The sequence below is a fragment of the Crocuta crocuta genome, unplaced genomic scaffold (assembly GCF_008692635.1).
Source record: "Crocuta crocuta isolate KB4526 unplaced genomic scaffold, BGI_CrCroc_1.0 scaffold263, whole genome shotgun sequence".
Taxonomy (NCBI): domain Eukaryota; kingdom Metazoa; phylum Chordata; class Mammalia; order Carnivora; family Hyaenidae; genus Crocuta; species Crocuta crocuta.
The window spans coordinates 973,114-996,463 of NW_027529541.1; the positions used below are offsets into that span (position 1 = coordinate 973,114).

A 23,350-nucleotide genomic window follows, 5' to 3' on the forward strand; every position below is an offset into this window, starting at 1 on the left:
TGTTACAGAAGAATAATTATATATAAAATACTGTTCCTCTAAAGGAGAATGGAAAAATAAACTGTGAAGCTTTCATAATTGACTATAGTAAGCATTAGACCTATACATGTCAAAATGAGTGATTCACACAAATATATTGTTATGCTAAAAATCTGCAAACTAGGCACACCTGATTGGTTCAGTTGGTTAAGCTTCCGACTTTGGCTCCGGTCGGTCACGATCTCATGGTTTGTGGGTTTGAGCCCCGCGTTGGGATCTGTGCTGACAGCTAGCTCAGAGCCTGGAGCCTCCTTCAGATTCCGTCTCTCCCTCTCTGTGACCCTCCTCTGCTCAGCAGTAGAGACAGTAGTTGGTATTGATTACCTTAATTAACTGAAACCCATGGGCACTTGGTACTAATATTCAAAGCTCTTGAATGTAATGAAATTTATTTAAATTATCTGAACATAATTTTAAATAAATAAATAAAAAGATATTTTCACTGTCATGCATGTATCTTTTATGAATGTAGAATGCAAAAATGTATACACATAGCTTCGAGATTATAACATGGGTATTTTATAAATAACATAAATGTTTTATAAACAGCTGATTAATCCTTTTCTACAAATTATTCTCTTCTTTCCTTAAAGCTACTCATTGATTTTTTTTTTTTTCTCATCCTTTGGTGTACTCTTGGTCCTTTAACTAACATGCAATGAATTTTCTGTCATTTCTGCATCATTTACACATTAACTTCCTTGTCAGCCTCATCACACTCTTTTGACACATTTGCATTAATAATGTTGCCTGTGAGAGAAGGAGTATCCATCACTTTTTCAAGAATTTATGCTAACTTGGGTTAAGAATTTATTTTATTCCATTAAGCAGTTCATCAGTCACAATACCCTGACATGCTTTTCTAAAAACTAAACTTCATGCTCCCAATTGGAACATCTCCCAATCCCTAGCCATTAACACTGCAAAATTTCACTTAATGAGTAGGAAATGCACAGAAGTGGCATGAAGTGTTCTTGGGGCACAAACATTGTTGCATACCTTTAGCTTTGAGACTAGCTTAATACAGGAAATAACAGGGATAGAAGACCAAGTTAAACCTCACCACAAGGAAACACCCAGCCAAATCCAGAATGTGGGACATTCTACAGACACATAGCAGCAATAAATATCATTTAAAAAAGAGCAGAGTTTCTTGAAATTTTTGAGATTTAATATTCAAATGCAATGGGCACCTATGTTACGTTTGGTTTAAAATAAATAAAATGTTAAGGATGCCTGGGTGGCTCAGTCAATTAAGTGTCCAATTCTTGATTTAGGGTCAGGTCATGATGTCACAGTTGGTGAGATTGAGCGCCATTTCCGGTTCTGGGCTGACAATGTGGAGCCTGCTTGGGATTCTCTATTGCACTCTCTCTCTGTGTACTCATGTGTGCATTCTCTCTCTCTCTCTCTCTCTCTCTCTCTCTCAAAATAAATAAATACACTTAAATAAACTTAATAAAATAAAATAAAATGTTGGGGAAAAATCACTGAAGCAATCAGGAAAAGGAAAATATGGACTGGATATTAAATGATAGAGATATTTTTATTTTGTGAAGTGAATAATGTAGTTATTAAAAGTACTGATATTACCAAGAGGCAACACTAAAGTACATGCAAATGTGTGAACTGCTTTAAGCCCTTACTAAATTAGTTCTGAGTCTTTCAGTTAATCCTATCATCCGGACATTTTATTATTTCATTGCAAGTTTAAAATATTATTTGGATTCCCTTAGGATACAGCATAGTGCTATATGCCTAGAAGACATTGAAAAACATTTAAATGAATAAATGTGAGAAACAATTTTGACTATTGGTAAATAAAAGATTTGTCTTTTAAACAACTTATATAATACATATTGAGTAATAATATACATGTAAAATATATGCAAGATAAAATTAAAATATATAGTAATATCTATTTATGACCATTGCTTATAATATACATACTCCTATATTTGCCAATATACGTGTGTATATATATGTATATATGTATGTATTTTTATATGTAAAACTTTAAAAGCATAGGAATAATGACATTCTCAGTACCAGAAGTCCTCATTATATGAAACTTAATTTTATCTAAATGCATATTTTGCACACAAAATGTAGTAGTTAGGCAAGTATCATCAAAATGGAATAACGTTGTTAGCCTAACAATAAAGTTTTTAGATTTTTAAATATATTCTGATAAGCTATATTTCTAAATATGACATATGTACTATGCTCCATGGGCAAAAATCATAGCTAGCCTATTAAAAACTTAAGGTGAAGAGCTAAATATGGTTTGTGCTGGTCATTTACTATTGTTTGGAAGCCCAGAGCCCATTTGTATTTTAGAATGTGATTCTGCAACTGTGATTCTCACATTCCCTCAGTTAGCCTGCACTCTGTTAGACAATGCTAATGGCAGGCAGGAAGGGGTGACTATAGCACAGGCAAAAGCAAAGGGACTTCCTTCTGGCTTTGTTACTTTGCTGTTCCAGCAGCACACAACAAGGTGCTCTAGCCTGCAGTTTCTTTCCGCACTCACCTCCCAGGTCTGCCATGTCTTCTGAGCAAATTAGGGTACCAAGCACACTGCAGGCTCCCTGTTCACTGGCCATGCATTTCCTGTGGGTCCAAGTACCAGTCCTGTTCTTTCCTCAGAGGCCTGAGCACCTCTTAGGCTTTGCTCCATTTTACCACCTCCCCCCACCCAACATCAAAGCACAGTATTAATGGATCTCCATCTTGCTGTCTCTGGGTTTAGTTAATTTCATCCTGTTTTCTTTCTTTCTTTCTTTCCTTTTTTTTTTTTTTTAATGTTTTATTTATTTGTAGGAGAGAGAGAGAGAGAGAGACAGCGTGAGCAGGGGAGGGTCAGAGAGAGAGGGAGTCACAGACTGAAACAGGCTCCAGGCTCTGAGCTGGCAGTCAGCACAGAGCCGGATGCGGGGCCCGAACCCACGAACCGCGAGATCATGACCTAAGCGAAAGTCGGACGCTTAACCAACCGACTAAGCCACGCAGGCGCCCCGAGATTGTGGCTTTCTGAAGGTGGAAATTTCTAGGGTACTTCAGAGTTCTTTTTCTGTTCTTTAAAAATTCCAGTATCAGAGTAAACATATACTCTTTATTTGAAACATTTAATACATTTTCCTAACTAGACCCAAATGAAACCCATTCCAACATGGGGGTCTTAGCACATATTGAAATCTTCTATTTTGTCAGATTATTTTTCAAGTGATCAAAGGAATACAATACGGGCATAGGATGAGTGGCAAATACTGTTTGCTCCAAATCAAGGAAATATTCTGTAAGATTTTTAATGCCTTAAAAAGACTGAAGAAAGGACTAAAAGCAATATGAACTTCTTGGGCTGACTCAGGAGACTCTGAATGTGAAGGAAATGCTTTCCAGTGTAATTCCTATAATATCACATAATAGAGGTCAACAAACTGCGGCTGGTGTGACAAATGTGTCTGCTGTCTGCCTTTGCAAATAAAGCCGCATTGAAACATAGTTGCACTTACTGGTTTAAGTACCCTTAGTGGCTGCTTTTGCACTATAAAGGTTGAGGTAAATGACCTCTACCATATGAATGACGTTACCACATGAAAACCTAAAATATTTGGTATTTAGCCCTTTATAGAAAAAGTCTGCAAATATACCTAATTCCAGATCCAAGGGTAAATATGGTATCATATGTATTAAAAAAAAGTTTAACCCCGACATTAATTCCAAATATTAGACCAGGAATAAGAATTCACACAGATAAGACGTGACATTATTTCATTCACTATGGGTTTCCTTTAAGGCCCAGGGGCAGCAGGCTGAACATCAAAGGCAGAAGTACTTCCATAAGTACCTTCAATGGGAAAGGTCATGATATTTAGAGAAGGAAGGTATCACTAAAATTAAAAAATAAATAAAATAAATAATAAAACTAGGTTACCATAGAAAATAAAAGAAACACTTTAGCCTCTAGAGATACCACAGATACGAGAGAGTGCACAGACAATTGAAGATTTAAATTGGCAAATTGAAACTAAACTTTTTCCATCGTGCCTGTCATGAAAGATTTAAACAACTCAATGCAATCTCTAAGAGAATTTCCAATCATGTGAAAAGTAGCCATCCATCTGTAAGAATAAGAAAACATTAGTTCACTGGGCATATGTATAGAGTTAGCAGTTGAAGAAAGGGGACCAGTCTTTGAACTCTATACTCATACTTCTTAGAAATAGATCTACAGTGTAAAAGGCTAAAACCATATGGTGCTTTTAGTTTACATTCTCAGTGTAATTCAGGAGGGGAATATATACAGAACAACAGAATACACAGTTATGGAAAGGCAATACTCAGCGAGGGAAAATAGATTCACAGGGAATGGTTGCACTGTGTAAAAATCCAGTGGAGGCAGTGACAGCAGATCACAAATTTCAGGAAACTCAATCAATCAATTAGAGGCATTCACCTAGAATTTAGATAGAAAGGATCCAAAGAAGAGAAAGAGGAAGGATAAATCGGAGAGGTCTTTGGCTGTAACTGAACCCGGAATTCCAGGCTCAAACATTCACCTGCTTCTTTGACCATTCCACTTGAATATATGATAGTCACCTCAAAGTTAACAAGATCAAAACAAAACTCTTTATTTCTGTTGTTCTCATACTTTGTCCTCTTATAATCTTCCTCCTCTTAGTTAATATCACCATCCTACAATTGCTCAAGGCCCAAATCTAGAAAGTATTGATTCTGGTCTTCCCTGCAATCCACAAGGAATCAATCCATCATTCTATTTTGTCTAAACTTATTCGTAAAGCATAAGCGCTTTCTGTGCAGTCCCTCTACCTCTGCCTTGCTTTGTCCAGGTCAGCAGTATCTCTCACCTGAACTGATAGGAAAGCTCTTTTCAGGGCTCCCTGCTTCCACTCTTGACAGCCACCAATCCATTCTCCATAGGGCAATTAGTGATGTCTTAAAAATATCAATCAGATAATGACACTTTCCCACCAGATTCCTCAAATTGCTTCCCTTTATAAGAACAAACCAGGCATAGGATGCCTGGGTGGCTCAGTTAAGTGCCTGACTTTGGCTCTGAAGAGCCAAAAATTAGGTCCTCCATTAAAAGAAATCTCGGACTGCACGTAGCCCCAGTCCCAGCTCCAGGAAAAGCCTCAGACTGTTCAAGGCTAAAGCCATCCTCGCACCGCCCTCAGTTCAGCTAATCAAAAAGAGAAAAAGAAACACTCCTATGGTCTGAGTCAAGGCTGGGAACTGCAGATACAAACTAGCCAATTTCTCACCGCTCGCCTGAACCCTGCGTGGGCCCTTTGAACTCACCTTATAACTGGTCGTTTCCAAAGGATTCTCAAAAGTCATGATTGGGTCCCACCAAAAGAAATGAACACCTCACAGATACTGAATGGTCAAANGCGTGGGCCCTTTGAACTCACCTTATAACTGGTCATTTCCAAAGGATTCTCAAAAGTCATGATTGGGTCCCACCAAAAGAAATGAACACCTCACAGATACTGAATGGTCAAAGCTGTTACCATCGGTGCTGTACAATTGTAATTGGTGCTTATGTGATGATGCTATATGTACAACGTGTGCACTGTAACACCCCCGTCCCTTACTCCTTAAAAACCCTGTTCGCTATTGCTCTTGGCTTCACTTTGCTGCCACGACACCGGTAGGCAGGTGAGCCCCTGCTCGAGCTTATAATAAAGACCCTTTTGTATTTGCATCGGTGCCGGCTCCTTGGGGGTCTCTGGGACTCGCGATTTGGGCATAACAGCTCAAGCCATGATCTCTGTGTTCATGGGTTTGAGCCCCACATTGGGCTCCATGCTGACAGCTTGGAGACTGGAGACTGCTTTGGATTCTGTGTCTCCCACCCTCTCTGCCCCTTCCCTGCACATGCTCTGTTGCTCTCTCTCTCTCTCTCTCTCTGTCTCAAAAATAAATAAACATTAAACAAAGACTAAACTGTAGGAGTCTAAAGACAATGATGGGGTAGTTTTTAATTTCCATAGGTACCCCCTTAAAAGAAGATGGGACAANCTGCGTTCATGGGTTTGAGCCCCACATTCGGCTCCATGCTGACAGCTTGGAGACTGGAGACTGCTTTGGATTCTGTGTCTCCCACCCTCTCTGCCCCTTCCCTGCACATGCTCTGTTGCTCTCTCTCTCTCTCTCTCTCTGTCTCAAAAATAAATAAACATTAAACAAAGACTAAACTGTAGGAGTCTAAAGACAATGATGGGGTAGTTTTTAATTTCCATAGGTACCCCCTTAAAAGAAGATGGGACAAGTAGGGGAGCAGAGCCTCACGCCCACATACATATCTACAGAAAATTAAATGATAACACATTCCCACAAACCTCAACATAGGATCAGGTGGTGAGAAACTACTAACAGCTAAAGACCAGGGTTTATCAGCATTTATGCAGAAGGGAGCATGGGATCGAGGCAACATGAAAAGAGAAGAATCCCCTAACAGTCAAGAACTTCTCACTGGATAAGTTGGTGAAGCCAATTTGATGACAGTAGTTGAACTGCAGATGGGTTTCATCCACTCCAATCCAGAGGTGAGTGCCACGGCCCCAGTGTGAAGGTCTCCACCGGCCACTGTTCCCTTGCAATAATCAGAATATCAAATAAAGAATATAATATGCATAACATTGTTAAAAACAAGAAAGGAGGCTTACAACGTGATGGCAGCAAAAAGGCCAGGGGAATTTGAAAAATCAAATAACAAATAATAGAACTTTTGAGTTGAAAAATAAAAACTTTAAGTATTTTAAAGAATTAAAGGCAGCATTAGTAAATGACAAGATAGATGTGAAGACATGACCCACACAGTACAGCACAAAATGGTAAAGAGATAAAAATTACATATATATGGAAAAATAAATATATATCTAATAACAAGTTAAGAAATAAAGGAAAGAGGACATGAAGGAGAGATAAATGCAAAGTGACATGGCTTCACAGTTGTCATAACTGAAAACAGATATAACTAATTAGATGCAGACTTCATGAGAAGACCTAAATAGGATAAAGAAAGTGAGCTCCATATCTAATCACATGGGAGTCAATCTCCAGAACATGAAAACAATGAGTAACATTGATCAGTGAGAAACAACTAAGTACCATGAAAGAAAATAAAACTGGATTGACTATTTAAAATACTGAGAGAAAACAGCTTCAACTTAGAACTTCTACTTGGGGCACCCGGGTGGCTCAGTCAGTTGGGCTTTGGACTCTTGATTTTAGCTCAGGCTCTGATTTCACAGTTGCTAAGATTGAGCTCAGTGTTGGACTCTGTGCTGACAGTGCAGAGCCTGCTTGTGCCTCTCTCTCAATCTCTCTCTCTCTCTCTTTTTGCCCCTCCCCAAAATGCACATGTGTGTATGCATGCATGCACCCATATATACTCTCTCTCTTAAAATACGTGAATAAACTTAAAAAAAAACCCAACTTATTCTCAGCTAAACTATCATGTAAAAACCAATAAACAACCAAATAAATTAAAATGAGTAAAAGTCTTCACACAATTCAAAATCAAAATTTACTGACAAGAGTTTTGCTGATGTATCTTCTATAAGATATTATACATGCAGAATAAAATTGAATCCGGTAAGGATTGTTAATGAAAGTTTAAACTGATACAAACATAAATTGCTATTATACATTTTTAGAAATTGTTCATGATCTTTGTTCCAGGAATTCTTTACTTATAAGCTTTATCCTAATAATTTTGCTATGGGTGTATACAAAGATTTTTCCCACAAGAACATTTCAAATTTTTTCATTATATTGAAATCAGAAACATTTTTCACCCTGAACAAAGAGACTTGTGAAATATATCATGAAATATTGAAATACTATGCTATCATTAATCATGCTTTTATTTAAAAAAATCAGTCTAAAAGCATGATAGGTAACTTAGGTATATTACTTTCAAGAGAAGCCTATATATACCCTTATATAGTTTGATGAAATAGTACTAAAGACATACTCTCCAAAATATTTGGATTAGTTATCTCTGCTAATGGAATTTTGAGTCCTTCCATATTGCTTTTTTTTGTGTCTGACAATATTTTAAAATTATTTCTACAGTAAATGTTTCCTTTTATATTCAGAAAAAAATAATAAAAACAAATGCTACCTATGGGTATGAATGTAGCCTCAGTGTTTGAAAATTTGAGGATGTAGAATTTGAACAAGGCATGGAGGAGCATGAAGCATGAAATATTTGCTCTGACTAGCTTTTGAGTAGAAGGAAGGAGAGTTTTTCTACAGTAACTCACTACCTCTAGTCTCACGTGTTTAATGCAGAAAATGTCTGAGGCAGGAGAAGAAATAATGGAGGTGAAAAGTACCCATGGGAATCCAAGGTCGGTTTCTAAGGCAACCAGGTACATTCTAACTAATCTCAAAATAGGATCACTTTTCTAGGGGTGTGTAATGTAAGCATACAAAAACTGACTTTTAGCAAATGTGGTTAGTGATTGCTTCTGTTTATTTCTATTTGTTTACGTTCTCCTGGCAAATAGAACTTGCAACTGGCTATTTTCTTGAATGGCTAAGAAAGAAATTAAGCTACCAGTTTCCACTGAGATTATAAGTGGATTACAAAGTGGAAAAATATGTTGTATCTTACCATATTTTTAAAGGGCTCTACATATTAATACAACTCTAGGCATGACATCATATGGAAAAGTCATTCTTTAAATTACATGGCTTATATAGTTAATGAACCTGCAACAGTTTTTCAGTGTTATATAAAACACTATTGATGTTTAAGTGCAATGTTCAAGAATCACTGATGAAGGATTTAAACAGATGGAGATTCATGTATATACAAATGGTACATAACAAGGTTTTTCTGAGGTTAATGTCTACTGGACAGAGAGGAAGAAGGGTTGGATCTGGGGACTCTGAAATTATCCCACTAATACTACTAAAGCACATCATGAAAAAGCAAACCACAGGTCCTAAGTAGATCATAGTGAGATTCAGCAACAATATGATTTATTAGGAAGAAGGGAAGATGTCACTTAATTGCATTAAAATGTAATGTAACACAGTCAATATACAACACTGACTTTATCCTCTACTATCTCTAACAACAGAAATGTAAAAATAATTCCTTAAATACTAAAGTAGTCCATGGAAAGAAACATAAAAGAAAAAAGAACCTAAATACTACTAAGTATGTGATTATTGCATATACACTATTACTGCAGTTCAAGTAAGGATAATCACAAAAGCTTGAAGGTTATTTTTAGTAAATTCATATTTTAAATTTAGTGTGATTATCTACTTATGAGGAAAACAGTCAACTATGCTTCACTTCCTTTTATCTATACGTAGCATAGCATATCATGCTAACTTTTTTTAGGGTATCAGGATAATATAGTCCTCTGAAGCCTGACAAGATTCAGCATTCTGTTTGTTATACAGTAAAGATTTTCACCTTTTGTTCATTTTATACAATATATAAGGAGTGTCTTTCTGCCCCCATATGCTCAGCCTCCCTTTCTGTTTTCAAAAGTAACCAAAGTTTTCAAACATCACATCGTTCACCCATTTCAAGTAAAAAGCATAAAATTCAATGATGTTCTAGCAACTTCATCAAGTTGTGTGGCCATCACTATAAACCACTTTTAGCCGACTTTTGTCACTGCAATGTAAACATCTGTTTATATAGACACATGCACACCTGCCCCAGGCCACTGCTTTCTCCATAGATTGCCCTTTCCTGGATGTAGCCTATGTAATCAATAATATATGGTCTCTGTTACTTATGGCTTTTTTCAGAGTATATTGTTTTCAAGCTTTATCCACGTTAAAAAAAATTTTTTTTTTAGATATTTATTCATTTATTTTTGAGAGAGAGAGTTAATGGGGGAGGGTCAGAGAGAAAGAATCCCAAGCAGGCTCCATGCTGTCAGCGTGGAGTCCAACGCGGGTTTGAACTCACAAACTGCAGGTCATGACCTGGGCCAAAATCAACAGTTGGAGGCCTACCCAGCTGAGCCACTTAGGTGCCCCAAGGTTTATCCATGTTTTATCATGCACTCACAGTTTGTGTCTTTTAATTGGTGAATGGTATTCTATTGTATGTATGTGACTCTTTATCTATCCATTCATCAGCTGATGAACACAGAGGGTTTTCTTTTTTTTCCTGTTAAGAATAATGCTGCTTCTATGAACATCTAATATAAGTCTTCGTCTGGACATATGATTTCAAATATCTCTGTAATTTTAAGGAATAAAAAATAAGATGGAACAAACCTTGGAAAATGTACAATGTTAGAATGATTCAATAGATAGCAAAATATGTCACATCTTTTCATTGTAAAACTTGAAAAAGCTGGTTAAATATTATGTCTTACATGTCTTAATAATGCATGTGTCCATTTTTCTTCAGGAGAATTGAGGACATACTTTATAAACTATATCTAATACTTATAAATTCCTGCATCAATTTTTTCTAAAGTGACATTTCCCCCCCCCTTTTTTTTTTTGCCATAAATCACCTGCTCCATATGGGGATGGAAAATAGATGAGAGGTAACTTTTTCTCTATGTCAGCAATGACCAAATAAATAAATAAATAACATTGTAAATCAAAATGTCATTACACAGTTAAGTTGGGAGGAAAATAAAATCAGCTAATTCAGTTTTAAAAAGTTCTAATTCTATGAGAAATCACAGAGTATGCACACACATACACATAAATACATGTTTTTGTTAACATATTTTTAAAAATCTAATAAGTGGTTTAGTTTATTCAAACATACTAATGCTTAGACCTGTTCTAGGTGCTGGGGCTTATTTCTGTGTTCAGAATTCAAGAGTTCATTAGATATAAGTATGTGCTGTTTAAAAAGATGTGACTGCATATTTTTGTTCTTTGCACATAGACCTTAATCTCCATCTGCAGAGCTTCAGCATTGTGAAGTACAAAACTTCTGCACTGTACTCAGAGAATTTATTGCTGTCAAAATATAGAGTTTATTTCACAACTAAATTACTATTTCCTATGTTCACTGGATTTAGAAATTCATATTATAACAAAAATAAATATGTTGTCTTCAGAAAATGCCCCCCCCATCATAGTAACCTCATTTATTTATGTAAGGCCAGAACTTTGATTAAATGATATCACTGCTAGAAATTGGTAAATTTTGTAGCAATACTGCCACTGGGAGTGAATCCCATTTCATGTCACTTTGGTTAGGGAAGAAAAAACCTGATAAATGTTTGTAAAAATAAAGTGATAGTCTTATTTCTAAATATTAGTAATTTATAGCCTGGCTTAGGAACATTGAATGCTAATATTGATGTAATATCTACAAAACAGTGACAATCTCAAACCCAGAGGAGTATCCGCTTTCTTCATGAAGAAAAATTATTTACTCATTAAGAACATGAATATGGCTGATATGTCACTGACTAACTCTATTTTTACTATTTTGCTGAGGTTTATGAGTTGGCAGAGCCACATAATTTCTTTTAATCCTGCTTGTTCATTATTAATGCTCAAAATCTTTCAGTGATGGATACAACATGCCACAATGCTGGGGCATCATTACACACATTTATTTCTGAGACACTTCAGCTTTCAATAAAGTATAATTTTGTAATCTAGTAAAAGTGAATCAGGTGAGGTGAAAGTTCATAACTGTAGGCAATGGGCATGTTCCTAGAAAGCAGTGGTGGTAAGGCTTAATGGTTAAAACATGCATTATGAAGCCATCCTACTCATTATTTATTAATCATTTGAGAACTAGTGACAAGTTACTCATACTTTTAAATATCCATTTTTTCACCTCTAAAATGGGAATAATAATGGCATAGAGATTCTTTGAAGACAAATGGGAAAACCCCCAATGACTACATAGATCATATAAGGTTTGTTCTAATCAGAGCACTTTGAGAAGGAGAGCCATTTTTTTTTTTTGAGAAGAAGAACTATTAATAATATGCTGAATGACACACAGAAAAAAGATTTCCTGAGCAAGCTGTATGAGTATTTTATGTAATGTACACTCAGCACAGTGCTTGGTCCCTAGTAAGTGTTTAATCTAGAAGGCAAAGATTGGTGTTACTTTAATTTTTATCTACTCACCTGATATTGGAAGATCAAATCCTCTTTTAAGATATTTTGATTTAAAAGCAACTAAGATTAATATTCAGTCCAACCACTGTCCTAGGGACTTTCCTGATAGGCATAGCTATCAAGTAACCACTCATGTGACCCATGTTTACTTTGCCTTCTCTACTGGGGCAAAATATATAGACAGACCAATGAAGAGACTGTCCCTGTCTTTTGGAACCTGCTTCCTAAAAATACACTCAAGGGACAACAAATTTTTAAAAAGAGGCAACCAATGCTTTGTAGCAGAGTTTCAAAATGATAGAAGGTTCTTTTGCAAATCAATTTCCACAGAAGAACACTAGAAATGTTATTATACAACCAGGGATTCATAAAGGTCATAAAGATTTCTTCTTTAATTTGAGAGTTTATTTTATCCCAGTTTCCCTGGATAAATATTAACCAGCCACTTATACTGGCTAAGATCTCTAGAATTTTAAATGTCACTGTTCTGGGTAACTTAATCCTCTCTTCTGTGGTGTGTTCTTTTTTTTTTTTTTTTTTTTTTTTAATTCTCTTATTCCTCAGATAAAGCCTGGAACTCAGATCTGAGGATATTCTGGGATAGCTAGTCTAGAACCTACTAGGATTCACTTATATTAGTAAGGATAATCTACATTTATGCATAACTCCTCAAATTTTAATGCTTTAACAAATAAACGTCAACATTTTACTCATGGAAATTTTGCTACTGGCTGAATATATCTCCCAAACAGCTTCCAAATGGTGACTCAGTAATGCAAGATATTTCTATCTTAAGAATATACCACCTCTACACTGGCCTCTACAGTCATTTCAAAAAAGGAGAGGAGATGCTAGAAGGCTGAAAAATGGTATTATTCCATATTGGCTTTGTATCATTTATGTTCATATTCCATGGGCCCTGGGTAGTTATGAGAGGGCTGGAATATTTGTGTGTCTGGTGGGGGGAGGTCTGGTGCACAGAAATATTCCACTAGCATTAAATATATCGTCCACATGATTCTACAAGTTTCTAAAATTACTTCATATGAGAATTAAGAAATTACCTTGTGGAGTGTAGGCTGACAGGTGACACACTATAGTTAAATTCAGTCTAGGATTTGAGCAGAAATTGAGGTGAAGGGTGATAGTGACAATTTCAAAACATGTGCTTTATTAATGAGTGAAGAAATGTTTCAGAAAGGGGCGCCTGGGTGGCTTAGTCGGTTAAGCGTCTGACTTTCGCTTAGGTCATGATCTCATGGTTCGTAGATTCGAGCCCCGCGTCGGGCTCTGTGCTGACTGCCAGCTCAGAGCCTGGAGCCTATTTCGGAGTCTGTTTCTCCCTCTCTCTCTCTGACCCTCCCCTGCTCACGCTGTCTCTCTCTCTCCTAGAAATAAATAAAAAATATTTTTAAAAAAATTTAAAAGAAAAGAAATGTTTCAGAAAGAAAGTTCTGAAAACTACTTAAAGCAGAGCTCTTCCCCAATATTAGTTCAATAATATAAAATGGAATATTAAAATGGGCCATTTTTAAAGGATTCAGAAACTTGAGGTACATAAGGTTTTCAAATACTTCACTAATTTTCTAGGTCAATAATGTAATTTCATGCTTCTGATGCTTCATTTTCAAAACTAGATTCAAGCATCTCTCTTTTTTCAAAAGCTCACTTTCTTAGACTCAAGTAAATTGAAAAATGCCTTGACAGTGCTGGGAAAAATATATATGTTTTTGTATAAAGGACAATATTTATCTTGGTAGGAAAACAAAATCTGTACAAAGAATGTCTTTGGCATCTCTGATAGCTCCAGACGTTGCATTCACTTCACTGATGCATGGTATTTGTGTCAATGGCAGAAAACTTTTTTTTTCTATCAACCCCTCTTGTTCTTTGACAATCTGAGAACATATAATTTAATTCAGCTTTCTAACAGCAGTCTACAGCTTTTCTGTGCAGAAACTCAAGTGTTCAGAATCATTCTGAAACAAATCTGGAAAAAGAAACACAGGGGATTGTGTGTGTGTGTGTGTGTGTGTGTGTGTATGTGAGAGAGAGAGTTTGTGTTGGGGTTATGTGTGTGTAGGTGTGCTGTTTGGAAGATAATGACAAGAGAGATCAACAAGACAAGAAACAGAGTTTTAGGGTCAAACCTCCATGTCTAGGTGAAAGAATTAGTTTCTCTGGAAATAAGAGAAAAAAGAATGTGAAAAGACAAATTAGGACCTCACCATTTCATTTTATGCTTCCAACGGCTGTATCACGCTATATTTTGTTTTACATGAGAGTAAATATCTAAATTTTAAAGACCAAACTATGTGTAATGATTGTATTATCAGTTCCTCATATTAATATCAATACGAACATCTTTTTAAATTAAACGGAACTGCACTTAAACAAGAACACAGCAAAATAAATTACCTCTCCCAGGCAAAGGTTAAATGGTATTTTGCTTCCTCAATTTAAGGCAAAAACAAAGTGTTAAGAAAACATATATTAATTTTTTATGCTTCACATTGATAAAAAAACACATATCTAAAACTATAAAACCAAGATGCCTGCTTCGGAAAATTCTGCAAAGTTTGAATTACAAGGTGGACAAGAATTATTTTAAAATAAAGAAGACTTTTATGCCATAGAAATTAAAAAAAAAAACATAATAATAAAGTAGTTCAGAAAATGACAGAAGGTTCTGGTACAAATAAATTTCCACAGAAAAGCACCAGAAATGTTATTATACAACCAGAGATTCCTAAAGATTATAAAGATTTCTTCTATAATTTGAGAGTTTATTTTATTCCAGTTTCCCCAAGTAAATATTAACCAACTACTTTTCTACCACTGCTATAACTGAGATGACGGTTAAGGTTACTATTTTTTGCAAGCGTGACAAGAGGGTAGCAATGATTGAGGCTACCCTGTGTTGAGCTTCCACTACAATAGAGAGTCCTCAAAGGCAAGAGAACCATAAATCTGATTAACATTTATATTTGGAATAATACAGAAGACTGATGATTATTGTGCACGTTAGAGAAAATATGCCATATAACTATCAGTAATAACTTAATATGTTAACAGTGATTATTTTTTTAGAAGATACAGACACACAATAGCCACATGTTGATTCATGAATATATATCCATATACTATATATTATTTTATAAATGATTAAACATAAAATGCATTTGTTTTAACAAGTTTCATGTAAAAATTAGAGATCTTAAGGATTTCTATTTCACAAAAAGCACCTGTATGAACATCCCCTAAGTGAAATGAGTTCAAGAAAAACTGGTCACATCTGGTCATATACATGGGCCAAATTAGGAACCTTAGTGCAATGTCAATACATTAAAAACATTTTTGCAGTATAAAAATAAGTGTAATAAGTGCTAATAGTACATTTTTGTCTTCAGTTTCCTTTTTAATATCTTACTTCCCAGAAAGCTTTCATGATGCAAGTTTCTTTCTCTCTGTTTTGGACAGGCCTACATCTTGCAATTTGCATATGCATAGCTCACAAAGTCTGATATTGGGCAACTGGATGTTAATATTCTATTCTAAAGCTCTGCCATCCACCATCCATAATTGTACTTTTCCCCATGAGAGTCTGCTCACCGACTTAACTGAATAAATGATAGAAAATCATCCAAGTAAAAAGCTTCTGTCAAGTAATAGGGGACAATAAGCTCAAGAAGAGACAAATCTCAGAAAATCCAGCAATCTGTAATGAGTGAGAAATAATTAATTTTGAAAATATTATTTGCATGATTTTATCACTCCAAATGATTCAGCAGTTCCTCCAATTTTCTAAAGGTTTTTATTTATTTAGGGTATGTCAAATTTTATATGTATCCACTCTTTGAATCAGAGAACACTGAGACTCTATAATAAAAATCATTGGCATGGCTCAATGTGTTAAGAGCAACAAACAAAATGGATTAGAATCAATTCAAATATGTTAAAAATGCGTTCTTTTTTCTAAGAGTGAATATCCAAAATGATTTGCATATTGAGAACCAGTCATAGAAGCAAACAGATCAACCAAGGAGAAAAACAACATAAAAAAAACAACCGCACACACTTCCCCCCTATATACAACTTCAGTCCCATGTGGAGAAAGAAAGAGACAGAGAGAGGAAGTGAACGGTGGAGGGGGAAATGTAATTCATAATTCGGTCTGTCTACTTGCTGTTCTGGCATACTTTCCATATTCCCACACTAAAGTAAATTAACTTTCCTGTTGAACTCCATTTAATTAAATAGTGTGTGTATGCTTTTTTTTTTCTTCCTATTTTCTGGCTTACAGCTTTAAGTAAATAAAAAGAGAAAGAAACCCCAATTGAACCATGTAGAAACATAAGTGGTAATGGTGCAATATTTCTCCCAAGTTCATTAGTTTCTATGCATTTTGTGTGGGACTGGACCTTTGCAACAAATAGCGATATTAAGAAACTGATGTGGGCAGAAAGTATGCATAATGGCATAAGGTCATGAATCCAATATGAAATCTTTGACCTTAAATATCGTATTCAATATGGAGATACTTGAAAAAAATCATCTTGGAGTGAAATTTGGATGAGAAAAAGTTTTTTTTTTTCTGCTTTAGAAATTCCTAATTTTATCTCATTTTATTTCTTTGCCTTCTGAAGAAACTCATGAAAACCTTTCCCTACTGGCAGGTAAAGTAGTGATGTACTCAGTTCTCTAGATGTAATCTCAGGGAAGCCTGACATCAAGGAAGACGAAGCCACAGAAGGGAGAGCCAAGGCACAGAACTTTAATCACAAGAGAAGTGGAGAAGTTTGAATCATAGTCCTCTATCTGGAGGAACTGGGGTCAAAGATAAAGAGAAACCAAACATGAGGACAAGGAAGAAGAAAGGTGCAAAAAGTGATGGAATGTGGAAGGGACCTGGGGTCTGTTCAGAGCAAAAAGAGCAGGAAATAAGTTAAAGACTTTGAGGACAATCTCAAAGCAGAATCAGAACGACATAATTTGCCGTATGCTATGGCATTAAAGACAGAAAAAGTAACGTTTTAAATCCTCTGACTTTAAGACAGATTGGCCATAAATTTTAGTATAGAACAGCACTAGTTTAAGGTACCTGGGTGGTTCAGTCAGTTCAGCATCTGACTTCAGCTCAGGTCATGATCCTGCAATCGGTGGGTTTGAGCCCTGCATCGGGCTCTGAGTTGACAGTTGAGAGCCTGCCTCCTTCTCCCTCTGCCCCTCCCCTCCTCATGCTTTGTCTCTGTCTCTCAAAAATAAATATAAGAAAGAATAAAAAAGAATAGCACCAGTTTAGAGGATTAAACCAAAAATTGAGTGTCAGTGAGCAAATTTTTGTGTTTGAAGAAAGCTTTCAATAAGATTAAGATGGAGATCTCTTTCCCATATAAGTCACAGAGCTCACTAGATGATTGATCCACGCTATTTCTGTAATTCCTTCTCAACCTTTGATAAACTTGGCAACATTGGAGTCACTCCTCGTGTTTCCAGTTCCCTGAATGGATTGCTAATATTTTTTATTCAGTTTTGTGCTCCTATAGCCATCAGTACAGATTTGTGTAGCATGATTTCCAGATAATGGAACATGGCAGGAAGATATTCTGCTGACTAAATTATTTTTTCTGTGATGTGGTTCATGGCATCCATCTTCTTCATGTCAATATATAACCTGTGATGACTTTTCAAAAACATTTCTATTGTCAGGCATGTCTTGCCGATGTGTCTTCAGGGAATAGGAATTAGCAAGCAGAACCATGTAGCTTTCACAGCATTTTGGGCCTGGTTGAGCAGGATATGTTTTAAACAAACAGCAAGTGTGTCAGTTGGCCCTCTCATTCTCCTAATCCAAGCTACTTAAAATCCACAAGTAACTGTTCCAGTTGAAACGGGAATCTGATTGAACAGGACCCATAATGGCTGCCAACGCCATCATGGATAGTTCTTAGTAGAATTTCCTTAAAAAACTTTTGGCCATACATATATGAAATCTGCGATAGTCCTGACTGTTTTATTGTAAGTTTATGCCCCTACAATAGAAGTTATATTTCAGATATCATATGTGAAACAGTTTCCTTGGTCCTAAGGTGATATTTAAAAATTCTCTAAAATTTTTTCTATACTTTTATATGACATCTGGTATGCATATGAATAAGATATTCTATAAAGGTTTTCATCAGAGATAGAGGATTATGTGAAGGCAGTCTCCACCAAAGCCAGCTCCTCTCCTTTATCATTGGAGCATGTGAAAACTGGCACAAATTTGATAGACCAGGCTTTGCTTTAAGTTTTCTACTTTCTTCCTAAAAGCCCTACTCAAGTCAAACTTCCTTCATTATTAAGTTTGAGGTTATTGATACAATTGAGACAACAGAAGTAAACTAAGACTATCTTGCACTAATGAGTTTATCATATTTAGGATGATTCCCTCGATGTTCTTTCTTTGACACTTAATAGTATTTATTATCTACATACCAGTAAAATGAAAGTATACGCATTCTTGCATGTGTTTAGTGTGTGTGTGTGTGTGTGTGTGTGTGTGTGTGTGTGTAATTGAGAAGATACAAAGATATGGGCATTTTAAGTAAAGGATTGTAAACACACACACGTTTATATGTATATTTATAAATATAAATGTGTGTATAGGTATGTAGATGTGTGTATACACACACACACTGAATCATATGTATATATGATTCACACACATATGTTTTGGATTATATACATATATGTGTGTGTATATACTGGGGGAAAATAAAACTAATCATCTGCAATAGGGAACTAAAATAAGTAAGTTATAGTCTCAGTAGACACAAAGAAATTATATTTATGAAATCCTCAGCTGTTTATGCCCATTGGATTGCTTTTTGTTTTGTAAACACTCTATACAACCATATTGTAAAGCTAACTTGGCTTCTTATTGTTTACTTCAAAGTGACATAACCTAAAAAAGCTTGTATTAATAAATAATTTTCCTAGAGATCAGCTGAGAATAGGAGAGTCAAAAGTTTATATTTAAGCACCATTAGTAATAACAAGTTAGTGACAGAATAAATCTAGGAATTTCCTTTTGGGGGCCATAGGACATACAGTGGAGAGAAGCACAGAAATGGTTTGGATGGTGGAGGTGAATTAAGGAAGTTCTAAGTTTCTGTATCATTTATTGTGTCTTCTCTTTGCCTCTAGTGTGGTATATTTCTCCTTGTGCAATGAAAGGAAAAATTTTTGCATCCAGTATCCCAAAGGTAAGTAAAATGGTGATTTCATTACAAGAGAGGCTACTTAAGTAAGAAAGATAGATTCCCTTCATGGGAAATCAATTCTCTCAACTTGCTTTATATGGATTTCTTGCATCCTACAAGTAAAATGTGGGATGTAGAGAGAAATGTGAAATGACATAGGGGTCTTGTCAGGTCATTCCTAGAAAGGGATCCTCTGGGGGTTGACTTAGTAACACCTAAAAATGGAAGAACAAAGTAGATGAAGGTTATCAGGATGATTTAAAAAAATGAAGGTATTTAATCCTTGCAAGGTGTTTGCATTGCTCTCCTCGACCCCTACCCTGCAGGAGAGGGCTGCATTCCTTTGAGTTCAAGGATATTTACCCACCATTTTTTTTTCGACTTCTAAGACAGTACTTCAGAACTATAACATGCAATGCCAAGGGTTAGTAAGAGGTCTCAGAATTTACTTTTGGTCCTGTCATTGGATAACTGAAGGATTTTATATTCCTTATATGTACACGTCCATCCTTCTCCCCTTCTCACCCTTCATCTTTTATTATCTTCTATATATGTTGATACACTGACATGCTATGCCATTGTTTCTTACCTCCTCAACATTGTTATTTTGATCCTCTCCTCCTCAGCTTAAATATCCCTTACTCACATGTCAATCTTCAGTGACCATCCCAGCATCACGCTCTGAAAGAATTCGGAGCCCAGCCCAGATCTAGCTTTTCTCATCTGCTTCTTAAAACCTCCTGTTACATAAACTGTCTTGTAAATTCCTTGTGGCTCATCATATGCACTTCGCAAATATTCAATGATTAAATTAATCAAAGTTACCTATTTAAATTTAACTGCACAAATCACAAGAATCAATAAGCTAATAAATTTTATTGTAGCTAATCCCCGGGATGGCCAACAATGATCTGTGGCTTTTGATATTTACCTTGTGTGTACTTCCCTTCCACATTATTCAAGAATTGGTCTGCAGGACCAATAGAATATTAGAAAAATGATGACAGGTCATGTTTGAGATTAGGTTGTAACTGAAGACAGTTTTCACTGATCATTCTCTCTCCATTTCTCCTTTTGTTATCACTTGTTCTGGTGAAGTAATGTTAAAGGCAATCTTATAGGAAAGCCCATGTGCAAGAACTGAAATCTTTTGCAAAAAAAGCACGAGTGATCTTGGAGCCAATCCTGTAACTCCAGTTAAGTCCTCAGAGATGACAGTAGCCCTGATGGAGTGTTTGACTATAGACTCAGCAAAGACCCTCACCCAGAACCACACAGTTAAGAGGCCCCCAGATTTCTAAGCTTCAGAAACTATGTGAGACAATTTAAATGTGTTTTTCAAGCTGTCAAGCTTTGGCTTAATACAAATACATTATGAGGGAAGTGAAACAGAAATAAAAAATGTTCATGCATGTAATAGATGTCATTTCTAAGCTATTAGCAAGATTTGGAAGTTTCCTGCACAAGAAGTTTGACCTCTGTGTTTAGAGATATAAGACTACCAGAAAATAGACAAAAATATGAAATTCTCAAAGTACAAAAACATGTTAAGAAGTTTGTCTTCAAATTTAAGACTAAATCTTTTCCCACTGATTTACTTGGCCCTATGTGTCTGTGACAGTCTCAGACTTAATAGGCAATAGTATCTCAGCAGATTAAGAACCCCAAAAAGTCCCATCCAGTAACACCATATAAAACCTATCAACCCTATGCATCTCTCTTAAAGTCAAAAGTAAGATTCAGCCATGCATCATAATAAGAAAGGAGAATTGTGCTGACAGTTTCATACTTGAAAACTGTACTAAAAATTATGTCTTTCATATTTTTATTCACATCATGTGATTTTCTCCTTTGTCCTTGCAAACAGGTGCTCTCAATCAAAGAAAACATATTTTTGTCTCTGAAACTCCTTTGTTCTTGGGCTTCTTCTTATTAAGTCATGTTTTCAGGTATCCAGCTCCATAGCCATGGTCTGAAAACATTGATATAATCTAAGGGATAAAGCAGGTAGTGAAAAAAAGAACAGTTCACTCTCCTGCACATAGCATAGGACTAATTGATCCCTTGATTCTCCAGTGGTCTCACATAATGAGCAAATAAGACTTTCACTGAATGCTGATGCCAAGCACTCTTATGGGTAAGGGTGAGTGAAGGGCAACATTCTCTTTCCTTCAGTACAAACCAATGTTTTTAATGCAAAGGTGGGCATCTTCAATGGTTAGACAACTCCTGTGAAGAAGAAACTACTTAATTAAATCTGGAATGGTGCAAATTTAGAATTATATGGAGCACAAACACAAAAGGCTCCTCTGAATGAGTGGACCCAAGCTCCTGTTGCTTTACTTAACAGGAACTTCCTTTGTTTTTCAAGCTGGTTCTCTCACACTTTTACTATGTTTTATAAAAGCTGACTGATCCAAAATGTGCTTGGCCGAACTTGGATTTCTGGCTTCAGTGACGAGCCTCAAGAAAATGCTGCAGTTACTCGTCTGTGGTGAGAATCAAGCCTTCTCAAACATGAACTTAAGTAAAGGAAGGATAAAGTGTCCTCCACAGCTAAGCTGGATCCTAGTTACATAAAGCTTCCAGGGAATCTCTGTATAAAGCTGGTTGGCAGCATCGCAGAGCCTTGTTCATGTCAAGTAAGTGACTGCCTACAAGGTGTGTCCACAGGCCTTGCACAGAATTGGCATCCTCTGGATAATTCATTCTCCAGCAGTATACAAACCAGCAAAGCCACACTCAGGACAGCTGGTTAACTGATATACCCTGAGGTTTTTGAAAACAAAGCAGCTGAACATTTCCTTTGTGGAAAATGAAAAGAAGTAGAGATTGGCTAGGGTGCTGTGTTCTATTAAGAAACTCATTTAGAGGGAGGCAAGATGGCAGAGAAGTAGGGAGTTCCATACATTTCGCTCACCCCGTCTCTCAAACAGAGAAGGCCTGAAGCCATAGGACACTGAACTGCAGGAGTCTGGGGGGAAAAGAGACAGAGTCCACTAAGAAGACAATCCACTAAGAAGACAACCTCATAGGTGCGTGAGTGCGAACTGGGGAAGATATAAACGGGCCGGGACCCAGAGACAGGGAAGGAGGGAAGGGAGTCCCCTTGACGGGGAGCCATGGAGAGTCAAGGGGGAGAGAAAGAGCGGCTGAAACTGTTCATAGAACTGTCCCGGGAGAAGAGAAAAAACTCGGCTCAGGACGGGAGTAATCAGATTTCTAGCTGTGGTGCTGACCTTCGGCTGCCCCGGTCCCAGGCGGTGCCAGGAGAAACTGCTCGGCTGCTGTCCCAGCTTGAACCCCAGCTGGGAAGCGTCTTGGCCTGAAACTGCTCTGCTGCTCTCCTGGCTCGATCCCCAGCAGGGAAGTGGCCTGGCCTGCAGGTTTACATTTCAGGCGGGATTAATAAAGAGCAGGGACTATGAACGGGAAATGAGGCGGGCTTGGGACATAGAGCATGGCCCATGGCACGGTGAGATCAGACCCAAAAGAGTGATTTGCAACTCTTGGATCAAGAAGGGACTGGGGCGCCGCCATTTTTCTCCCCACAGCCACCAAGGCAGGACCTCAGGGAGCTGCCCAACAGACCACAGTGGAGGCTAAGATCTGCTGACACTAAACCATGCCCATCCCTGCTAGAGAGTTGCTTTTTTTTTTACCCAAGCCCAGGGCAAGACCAACATGGATGTGCACTGCTGTGATTAATTCTAGATCAATTCTTTCTATTCAGATATTTTTTCCCTTGTCTCATTCGAATACCTCCCCTCTGCTGGACTGAGCACTCTGGTCATTGGTTTGCTTAAACAGTCACATTTAATCCATTCGCTAGATGTATATTCTACATCTCCACCGCTACCTTAATATCTCTCTCTCTCTCTCTCTCTGGAGTAATCAGACTATATAGTTTCTCTGAGTAACATTATCTTCATTTCTATCTCCTCACC

At 36.7% G+C, this 23,350-nt stretch overlaps 1 protein-coding gene across 1 annotated transcript in view; it reads right to left on the reverse strand.

Annotated features, from left to right (window-relative positions):
• The window catches only part of LRRTM4 (leucine rich repeat transmembrane neuronal 4), a 699,153-nt gene that overhangs the window by 330,067 nt on the left and 345,736 nt on the right, over positions 1 to 23,350 (reverse strand). The window lies entirely within an intron of this gene.